The 11,517-nt window shown below is 42.0% G+C and overlaps 2 long non-coding RNA genes across 2 annotated transcripts in view; both read right to left on the bottom strand.

The window, feature by feature from the left end:
- The window catches only part of LOC139024914 (uncharacterized), a 14,940-nt gene extending 4,811 nt beyond the window's left edge, over nucleotides 1-10,129 (bottom strand). The window contains exon 1 of the long non-coding RNA XR_011476311.1: nucleotides 9,861-10,129. This is a non-coding gene — a long non-coding RNA (uncharacterized lncRNA). The remainder of the gene's footprint in view (nucleotides 1-9,860) is intronic.
- A 575-nt stretch (nucleotides 10,130-10,704) lies between these two features.
- Nucleotides 10,705-11,219, bottom strand: LOC112072711 (uncharacterized). The gene is made up of 3 exons (XR_002894374.2): nucleotides 11,068-11,219; nucleotides 10,922-10,977; nucleotides 10,705-10,820 (listed from the first exon to the last, which is right to left on the bottom strand). It is a non-coding gene; the product is annotated as an uncharacterized lncRNA (long non-coding RNA).
- Nucleotides 11,220-11,517: the final 298 nt, after the last annotated feature.

The following is an 11,517-nucleotide window of genomic DNA, read 5'->3' as shown; positions in this document are numbered from 1 at the left end:
GTCATCAATCTGTGTCATCTGTGGACTGATCCATCTGTCTTCTCGGTCCCAGACCACACAGGCTTACAGCCGCTCTCCCTTTAGCCACGGCGTTCCGCACGTGTTTACACAGGTGAGCCCAATTCTGATCTTTTGCCCCACTGTATGATGTTTGTTCTCTTTCTTCTCTTTCTCTTCTCTTCTCTTCTCTGTCTATGTTCTCTTCTCTGTTTACATCAATGATGTCGCTCTTGCTGCTGGTGATTCTCTGATCCACTGCTACGCAGACGACACTATTCTGTATACTTCTGGCCCTTCTTTTGACACTGTTGTTTAACAACCCTCCAGGCGAGCTTTCAATGCCTAACAACTCTCCTTCCGTGGCCTCCAACTGCTCTCTAAAATACAAGTAAAACCAAATGCATGCTCTTCAACCGATCCGCTGCCTGCTCCTGCCCGCCTGTCAACATCACTACTTTGGACGGCTCTTGACTTAGATATATTTGGACAACTACAAATACCTAGGTGTCTGGTTAGATGTAAACTCTCCTTCCAGACCCACATCAAACATCTCCCAATCCAAAGTCAAATCTAGAATTGGCTCCTATTCCGCAACAAAGCATCCTTTACTCATGCTGCCAAACATACCCTTGTAAACTGACCATCCTACCATCCTCGATTCGGGGATGCATTACAAATAGCCTCCAAAACCCTACTCAATAATTGGATGCAGTCTATCACAGTGCCATCCGTTTTGTCACCAAAGCCCCATATACTACCCACCCCACGTGCGACCTGTTACACTTCTTCGTTGGCGGCCCTCGCTTCATACTCGTCGCCAAACCCAACCTGGTTCCAGCGTTCTCTACCAAACCTGCTAGGTAAGTCGCCCCCTTTCTCAGCTCGCTGGTCACCATTAGGCTAGCACGCTACCTGTAGCAGCGCTCCAGCAGGTATATCTCTCTAGTCACCGCCCAAAACCAAATTCTTCTTTGGACGCCTGCTCTTCCAGTTCTCTGCTGCCAAGACTGGAACGAACTACAAAATCTCTGAAACTGGGAAACACCTATCTCCCTCACTAGCTTTAAGGCACCAAGCTGTCAGAGCAGCTCAATAGATTACACTGCACCTGTACATAGCCCATCTACAATTTAGCCCAAACGAACTACCCTGTGATCCGTACTGTTTTATTTATTATATTTTATTCTTGCTCCTTTGCACCCCATGTAATTTCTGTCTTCTACTTTGCACATTTCTTCCACTGCATAACCAACCTATTTGCCAGTGTTGTTTTTTAGTTTTTTATTTTACTTGGCTGTGTTTGTATCTCACTTCGCTCCATTGGCCTTGTTTATATTTTTATGTTTTTTATACCTATATATTTTGTTTGCCTCACCTCCCTTATCTCACTACTTGGTTCGTACATTTGTATATAGACTTATTTTTTTTCAGCTGGTATTAATTGTCTAGTAGTGTTTTGTTTTACTCTCATTTGGTTGGTAATCTATGTGTTTGTTGTATGTGTCGAATGCTTTGCTTATCTTGGCAGGCGGTCGCAATTGTTAAATGGAACGTGTTCTCCAATTTGCCTACCTGGTTAAATAAAGTGTAAATAAAAAAGTAAAAAGGTATTGTGCAAAAAAGCTGATCTGATTTGGAAAAGACCAATTAGTGGAAAAAAAAGATCAGAATTTGCAGCGTACAGACGCATGAACATGTATGAAATTGAATATGCGTTCATCAACTGTCTGTTTTTCTGTAAATTGTTGAACTGAATTTGTTTTTTTTTTTCGTCGTCCAATCACGTCAACGGATGACTCCTGTTGAAAAACAATTGGCTCAGTCCAGAATGGGTGGGTAGAGTTGACTCTTTAAAAACCGTCGATTTGTCCATGATGTGCAAAACTCCACCCTCCAGCACACCAGTTCAACACCAGCTGAATGAAACCAGAGCACCTAATCGCAATTATGAAATTAACCAATGGAAATGAAGTTCATTGGCTGAACAGCTGTACGTAATTAGCCAGCAGGTTAGAAGGGTCTGGGATTCCTTTATGAGGTGCAACCAAAACAGCTGTTAGACATAGCAACAGGGATATTCTGGCAAGGTGTCGGTCTAGCATTAGTTCTGAATACTGTTGTGGTTTTGATCACTAATATGGTCTGTGACTTTTGGACTCTTTTTGAGGTGATTTTTTCAATGTATTTATTTGTTGTGTTTACCATTTTCTTACATTTTTCACTGGTTATTTATGTTTAACTGTCTGAATGTTTGTAGTGTTTCTTGGATATGTTGCCTGCTAATTGGAGGGATAACGTGTTTTACCCTTCAAGGTGTGTCTTGGTTTACACTACTTCAGTTCAAATCACTATAGTTCCGATAGCTAAGGGCTTGATTTTTACAACTGTATTTTTCTTTGCTTCCTAGGTAAATGCTTATGGGCATCCTGCATCCACTGGACCTGAACCAACTGGAGCCCATGCCCAAGCAAGTGTGGTGTCTGTTCCAAATGCTAAAGCTACTGCCCACAATAGCCTGGCAAATGTGACGTCGGGTCGAATTGCCACATCTGAAGCAACTGCCAACGCGCGCCTTCAGCAGAAGCGACCGCCCCGCGCCTCAGCAGAAGCGACCGCCCCCGGCGCCTCAGCCAGAAGCGACGGCCCCCGCCGCCTCAGCAGAAGCGACCGGCCCCCGCCCTCAGCAGAAGCGACCGGCCCCGCGCCTCAGCAGAAGCGACCGCGCGACCCGCCCGCCTCAGCAGAAGCGACCGGCCCCCGCGCCTCAGCAGAAGCGACCGGCCCCCGCCGCCTTCAGCAAGAAGCGACCGCCCCCGCGCCTCAGCAGAAGCGACGGCTGTCACGGCCAGTTGTGACACAGCCTTTGATCAAACCCGGGTCTGTAATGACGCCTCAAGAAATGTGATTCAGTGGCTTAGAGACTAGTAGGTCATTTTCTGTCCTGCTGCTGTCTTGTTCTACAAGATTTGCCAGATTTYTTATWKATTTTTTGCTCCAGCCTCCATTGATTTAGTCACTGTAATTTTGGCCATCTTACAAGGGTAAAAACTCCCAAAATGTTAGAATTTCTCCAGGCACCACTACACACTGTGTACAGTAATCTGTGGTGCTCAGTCATGTTGTCAATGGAAAATCCTCCAAAAACATACATCTGTTTTCCATGTTTCAAGTTTTATTAGTCGTATGTACAGAATGCACATRGTATACACCATCCAACAAAATTCTTACTTGCAGGTTCCTTCTCGACAATGCAACAACAATAATAATATATAAGAATACAAGCWTAAAGTAAATGGCTAAGTAGAAAGCAAACAAAGCAGTAAACYGACAAGCCCTCAGTGCCACCATCTTATTTCCATGTGTGGAAGATTTTTCAAACTAGTATTCATTSGAAAGGCAGGTAACGACAACGATTCCCGGAACGGCAACCTGAGGTAGTCAGGTGATACGTTAGGCATTCCCTTTATTTACAAAACAATATGCCTCTTAAGTAGGAAATAACTCGACTTGAAAGTCAAGAAATAACTGAAACATTATGTTGGCAAGTGCATGCTATGGCCAATACTAGATAGACAAATAGAGGCAAACAAAAAGAACGCGACCAACCACGGACCAAGTAGCTGACGACTGACTAAAGTGAGTTTAGAGACACAACTAACAAAAATCTGCACCGGCAATAAGAAACTGTCCAGGCAGTTGTTGTCGTCTTCTTCTTTTTCTATGATATAATGGAGGTCCGCAAACCAATGTTAAAAGGTACATGCCGCCACCTGGAGCTGGAGTGTCAATCGCTGTTTAAAACATTTATAAATCCCCCTTCCTAACTCAGTACTTCTGAGAAAATAAAAAAGAGCCCTAATAACTTCTAATAGACCCTCCCCCATCCCCCAAATCCCTTCCTAACCCAGTCAAACCTCAATGACCCTACACTTCAATCTGTTTCTCTCTTCAACATACATACATACATACAACAACATAACAACACATTGTCCAATGTTTCATCAACCATACATTCCAGACTCAATCCATTCACATGTTTGCCAACCAGATGTAATGACGAGGTCAATGTGCAATGCCCTAAGCGCAAACCAGCAAACACCAGCTCTCCCTTCCTAATCTAACCTTTTAAGTCTTGGTCCACCGAACTTTCTTTGGAGGGCATATAAATTCCGMCCCTTGTGCTCAGCGCCACATCTCTTCTGCKACACATCTATCAAAATGTCTCTGATCTTACATTTGGCCTCACCTCTACCCAGTAGAACACCCACTGGAGGGCAACTATTATCACCAACATTTACACTGAGTATACTCACAGTTCATCTGTTAGTCTTCTACATATCTGCATATCAAGTTCAYGAACGTAAATGCCTGCTGCTGAGCGACCAATATCTGGATCCTTGGAGCCATCTGTGAAAAGCGGTAAAAAAGCGTAAAAAACATAGATCAATGGAATTGTCAACCAGTTTCACTGACTTCTGACAGATATTTCCTTTTCTCTACCAAGGTTAGATCAACACCAGGATCCTGGTGTAACCATGGAGGAACATCCCCTATTACCACAGACGGGTCAACCTCCGACTKCCTCAAACCACTCACATCAGCAAGCTTTCCAACAGTCCGACCAAAACCACTACCTTGTCTACTAGTATTTTCCCAACATTCATCTAGAACAGTAGCAGTGGTATGCTAAACCTCYCAGCATTTCAACCCAGTAAGCTACTGACAATTTTTTGTTTATCCAAAGGCATCTCACCTGCCTCCACTAGTAAGACACATACAGATGTTGATTTAAATGCACCAATACATATCCTTTGTTGTGACGTGACTTTCTTTAATGTGATGACTGTTATTTATTTAATCCACTAACTATGTTTAATTGTTAACCCGTTTAAATGAACTAATTAGGAATGTGGGGCAATACGGAAGAAGTTGTTGTTGTAAATTCTTGAAGAAATAATTTTTCGATAACAGTCGCTTATTAATCATTACCTCATATCAGTCTCATTCTGAAGAGTCGTAACCTTCTTGGATCCGCAAGAACCCCAGCTTTGCCGATTATTCAGTACTACCACAATTATATAAGATATTATAAAAATAATAACACAATACACATACACACACACATGAGACAAAAGTTCCAGTTGACTGACAAGATATGATGTTATTACACAGAGATAGAGAAGGGGGTTGGGAAAATAGAGAGAGAAAAAAGGGAATTAATCGTGGATACATTCTATAACTATTCCCACATTAATCATATATCTTGCACATGAACCACCGCCGTTTGGGTAAGAAAAAACAATGTATTCACGTGTTGAAATCCTTCGTTCGTCGTCTGTCACGGTCAGAACCAACCCTCTCTGAAAGGTTTCTTGTGGCTCTCCCGTGGTTGATTGTCCACCAGAGGTCACAATGTCCTTCTTCTTAGTTGTCTGTGCTTGTAGTAGAGTGTTTTCACAGCAGATATTCAGACGACCAATGATTATCTGAGATGATTTTATCCTTCCCACTTTGTGTTTTAGTCTGAGTTTGAAGCACTTTGCACGCATAGCTGCAGACTGGCAATGTTCAGGTCTAGTCTGGGCGTTATCTTCTTCACCTCGGTTGAGTTTAAGTTCTAACCATTTTCAACATGTAGCTAACGCTCCACACTTTTCTGGTCTGATATGTTAATTCTTAGCGAGTCCTTTTAAGCACTCGCCAAAGGGGCGTTCCGTCATGCTGACACGAACTCTGACCTCACTTGGGCGTGGCTAGTCACTGTGCATAGTTTATATGAAGAACAATTATCTCATTAGGAAGTAAAATTTAATTCCTATCTTAGCAAAAATAGTTTCATCCATTTTCATATCACACAGACAATGGAAACTGGACAGATAAAACATGTACACTTTCCGAGGTACAGTATTTTCTTTGATACCATTCTTAATGACTCAAATAATAAACAATGTGACATGATTATTCTTTAGATCCCATGACTATCCAAACAGACAGATGTTAGAAATATTGTTCCAGTGTTTACTTTTGGAAGTTATAGTTTAGCGGTAAAGATCTTCTGTAGACAAAGGAGCATTCCTTTCCCAATACTGAAGAGCAATAGAGAAATGCCTAATTTTTGAAAGAGTTTTAAGGTGTCAAAACCGGCCCACCCCCCACTCTTCTCCTGTGTGGGTGAGATGGGTCTGGTCATCATCAGCCATTTGCCAAGCTGATATGAGGCCTTGGATCCTCAGCAGGAGATTCATAACACCTTTAATTAAGCTATATACTGGATTCTGTTCAGCTCTGAAGCCAAGTCTTGCCGCTTTTCCATAAACGATTTACCTGTAATCAATTGTCGTCCTGATTCTAACTCATAAAAATCTTTCAACGATTGTCTGTCAGCACCCCATTCATAACCAGAGACCGAGCCATAAGATTCAACACCTTCTTACACTTATTCAACATTTATGACATGATCTTTCCATTTACATACCAGTCAAAGTTTAGACGCACCAACTCATTCCAAGGTTTTTCTTTATTTAAACAAATTTCTTCCTTGTAGAATAATATTGAAGACATCAAAATGATTGAATAACACATTTGAATAATGTTAGTAACCAAAAATATTCAAACAAATCAAAATTATATTGAGATTGTTCTAAGTTGGAGCCTTTGCCTTGTTGCATTCTCTCAACCAGCTTCATGAGGTAGTCACCTGGAATGCTTTTCAATTAACAGGTGTGCCTTGTTAAAAGTCAATTTGTGGAATTTCTTTCCTTTCTTATCAATCATTTGTAGTGACACATAGGGTGACATACAGAAGATAGCTTATTTGGTAAAACCAAGTCCATATTATGGCAAGAACAGTCAAATAAGAACATTGTCAGTCAATCCAGAAAATTTCAAGAATTTTCAAATTTTCAATTGCAGTCGCAAAAATCAAGCGCTATGATGAAACTGGGTCTCAATAGACGGCCACAGGAAAGGAAAACCCAGAGTTACCTCTGCTGCAGAGGATAAGTTCATTAGAGATACCAGCCTCAGAAATTGCTTCCTGATTAAATGCTTCACAAAGTTCAAGTAACAGACACATCTCAACTTAAACTTTCATAGGAGACTGCGTGAATCAGGCCTTCATAGTAATTGTTTAACCTCTCTGGGATATGTGGGACACTAGCGTCCCCACTGGCCAAGATCCAGTGAAAAGCAGAGCGCCAATTTCAAATAAACTACTATAAAAATTTTACTTTCATGAAATCACACACGCAATACACCAAATTAAAGCTACACTTGTGAATCCAGCCAACGTGTCAGATTTCAAAAAGGCTTTACGGCGAAAGCAAATGATGCTATTATCTGAGGATAGCACCCCAGCAAACAAACACAGACAATCATATTTCAACCTCCAGGTGCGACACAAAAAGGAGAAATAAATATAATTCATGCCTTACCTTGACGAGCTTCTTTGTTGCACTCCAATATGTCCATAAACATAACAAATGGTCCTTTTGTTCGATTAATTCCGTCGTTATATATCCAAAATGTCCATTTATTTGGCGCTTCTGATTCAGAAAAAGACTGATTCCAACTCGCGCATCATGACTACAAAAGTTACCTGTAAGCTTTGTCAAACATTTCAAACTACTTCTCTAATCACAATTAGGTATTTTTTTAGTAAATAATCGATACAATTGAAGACGGGATACTACTGTTCAATACCGGAGGAAAACAATGTGTAGCAAGCTTTCAGTCATGCGCTTCAACAAAGATTACACTTGCCTCTACCCTCGTTCTGAACAGTGCTACTTCTTCATTTCTCAAAGAAAAATCTCAACCAATTTCTAAAGACTGTTACAATCCAGTGGAAGCGATAGGAACTGAAGAACATTGCTAGAAATGTGATTCCCAATGAATGCTCATTGAAAAGAGAGTGACCTCAAAAAAAAGATTCTGAATGGTTTGTCCTTGGGTTTTCGCCTGCCAACTATGTTTTTGATACTCACACACATGATTCAAACAGGTTTAGAATCTCAGAGTGTTTTCTATCCAAATGTACAAATAATATGCATATCCTAGCTTTGGGCCTAGTAGCAGGCAGTTTAATTGGGCACTAGACCACTCTAATACCACTCATTTGACGCCGTTTCATTCAAAACACATTGCAAATGCCATTCGGCAAATGCCAATGTAACACTGCAAAATCCAATAGATGGCGAGTGCGCGCCACCGTAAATTGTTCTTATTGCAAATGTAACACAAATCAAGACCCAAGAGTACAATTAAAAAATGTCAGTTTTTTTTCAAAAGTATCACCCCTTAAAAAATGCGTTCTGGACCATTTTTTGAAATTCTTTCGATTCTTTTGTAAATTTTACATATATAGAAGTGTATGAACATACTTTATCATATCAGGATGTTATGTCCATTTGCCATTTACGATCATAGGAAGTCCCAAACCAAAGTCTCATGTCCAAATGGTTATTAACAAATGATATATAGCACTACGTTAAGCCATGAATAAACCTAGATGGTCTATTTGTCATGTATGAAGAGGAGAATTGGCTCGGTTGTTTTTAACGATTTTTTGAAAACGTCCAAAATACCGGGCTCGGGTGGTGGCCCACCTAAAGGCGTTAAAAAACATTTAAAAAATGTGCTTCTGGTAACCCATTCCAATCACCAGGTGCACGGCTGTCCATTTGCAATATGTTTCAATGCAATTTACCATCACAAATTGACATGCTCAAATAACCGCAGAAATGCAAAAGTGACTGGCCTGACGAACTCGGGATGGCCGGGAAGTGATTCTGGTTACTCTCCATCGCTCGTTGGTGTTGATTTTAGAATGCCATTCTGGTGATGGTTTATCATTGTTTAAACATATTGCAAATGGACAAAAGTCAGCCAGCAATCACCGTCCATCAGTCAATTAGATATCATTCTGACAAAACTGATACAAACTGATACCACCCACTTATTCCAACTCTTAGAAGCCAACTATCACATATTTCAGAGCACCCATAATTCACAGCGCCTTCTGTTTAACAAACATAATCGATAATATTCAACCGGACCATAACCTATCATTTAGAGACAAAAGGAAAATGGAGAGCTCCCTCTCGCGCAAGAACTATTCGGAGGATACCTGACTACTTTTGAAAAATCACTCATTTTCAAAATAAAAGCCTGACACTATGTCTAATGCCTGGTCACAGCCTGAGGAAGCCATTGGAAAAGGAATCTGGTTGATACCCCTTTTAAATGGAAGACGTCCAGGAAAGATATATTTTTTAATGATCACTTCCGGTTAGATTTGTCTGCAGAGTAGGTTGTTTTACACAGACAATATTTTGACAGTTTTGGAATCTTTGGGAGTGTTTCTTTCCTAATCTGTAAATATGAATATTTTACGATCTGGGCCAAAGAAAATGTCCGTTACCTTGGGAACGTTATTTTAATAAACCCCTAGCGCTTAAAACATTTCTGAAAAGCAAGCAAGAAACTTTAGCGTCCCTGGGAGTATTACAGGTAAGGGACGATGAGGTAAACTGCACACATTCTTTAGGCATTGATGGTAAGAGTAGATTACTGTAAATCAAACAGCCTACACAAAGGACAGGTAAAGTATACATATGAGGAGCTTTGACAATTAGAGAACTTTAGCATGTTTCTGGTAGTTCAAAGCTAAACAAATTTTTACACAAGTGTTGTGAACCACATCCCTTTACTCCAGGCCACTCTGTTCCTAAACAGCAAGCACATGGTAGGCAGAAGAGAACATAATTGAAGGACAAGGTATTTTGAAAGTCAAATTGTTATTGAGCAAATCATGCAAGAGTAGCAGGAACACCAGCTAAACAAAAGCATAACCGTAGAACCTAAAAGTGTCAGCAATATCGCAAATCAGAAGTAAATTTGTCGTATGGTTATACAAACAATTAAAACCATGTATCGTCACCCCTGTAAACAATTTGCATTACAATTGTCAAGTGAAGGAACCTCATTTCAAACAAGCGCATTAGTTGGCATATTTCCCCACCTCAGTTACCTTTGCCCTTTCTTCAAAAGAGGCAAAGTAACATGGGAAAGACGATTAAGGAGTTGGCAATCCAAATTATGATCTCCCTAGTTGATTGGTCGGGCCGTCTGTTGAGGCTGTCGCTGTCTGAGGCGTCGCGTGTGCCGCTTCGTTTGCTGAGGCCCGGGGCTGTCGCTTGTGCTGAGGCGCCGGGGCCTGTCGCTTGCTGAGTGCCGGATTCTTCTGCTGAGCCCGGCGCGACGCTTGTCTGAGCGCCGGGACGGACGCCGGCTGCGGCGCCGGCCGCGCCTGCTGAGCGCCGGGGCCGAGCTTCGCTGACGCCGGGCCGGACGCTTCTGCTGAGCGCCGGGGCCGGACGCTTCTGCTGAGGCGCCGCGACGCTTCTGCTGAGCGCCGGGTTCAGACTTATGACTTGAAGGGGCATTGTGGCCAGTAGCTTCTTGATGACGTGCATTGTGCCAGTAGCTCTGATGACGTGCATGTGGCCAGTAGCTTCTGATGACGTGGCATTGTGGCCAGTAGCTTCTGATGACGTGGCATTGTGGCCAGTAGCTTCTGATGACGCATTGTGCCAGTAGACTTTGTACTGCATTGTCAGTTGCTTGCTGACGGCATGTGGCCAGTACTCTTGTGACGGGGCAGTGGCCAGTAGCTCTTGCTGACGGGCATTGTGCCAGAGCTTCTTGCTACGGGGCATTGTGGCCAGTAGCTTTGGAATTTGGACCAGACACCACACTTGCTGGGGCAGATGTTCCAGTTGGTTCAGGTCCAGGGTAGGCAGCATGCCCATGAGCGTTACCTAGGAAACAAAGAAAACATTGTGGTAAAATGCCAGCTTTATTAAGCTATCGGAACTAGACTACTGTGATTTGAGCTGAATTAGTGTAAACCAAAACGCACCTTTAAGTGTAAAACAAGTTATCCCTCCAATTAGCAGGCAACAAATCCAAGAYACACTACAAAACATTCAGACAGTTAAACATAAAWAACCAGTGYACACTTTAAAACAAGGTAAACCAACCAGATYAATACATTGAAAAACTAACCTCAAAGAGAGTCCAAAAGTCACAGCCATATTAGTGATCAAAAACACAACCGTATTCAGAACTAATGCTAGCCAGACACCCTGCCAGAATATCCCTGTTGCTTTGTCTGACAGCTGTTTTGGTTGCACCTCATAAAGGAATCCCAGACTCTTCWAACCTGGCTGGCTAATTATGTACAGCTGTCAGCCAATGAACTTCATTTCAATTGGTTCAATTTCCCCATTGCGATTAGGTGCTCTGGATTTCATTCAGCTGGTGTGAACTGGTGTGCTGGAGGGTGGAGTTTGCACATCATGGACCAATCCGACGGTTTTAAAGAGTGAACTCTACCCACCCATTCCGGATTGAGCCAATTGTTTTTCAACAGGAGTCATCCGTTGACGTATGGTGAACAACAGAGATGATTGGACGACAAAAGAAAGACACCAAATTCAGTTCAACAATTTACAG

This window comes from Salvelinus sp. IW2-2015, unplaced genomic scaffold (genome assembly GCF_002910315.2).
Source record: "Salvelinus sp. IW2-2015 unplaced genomic scaffold, ASM291031v2 Un_scaffold2010, whole genome shotgun sequence".
In the NCBI taxonomy this organism is placed as follows: Eukaryota; Metazoa; Chordata; class Actinopteri; order Salmoniformes; family Salmonidae; genus Salvelinus; species Salvelinus sp. IW2-2015.
Note: the sequence above shows the minus strand (reverse complement) of the source record. Positions and strands in the feature narration are given on the sequence as shown.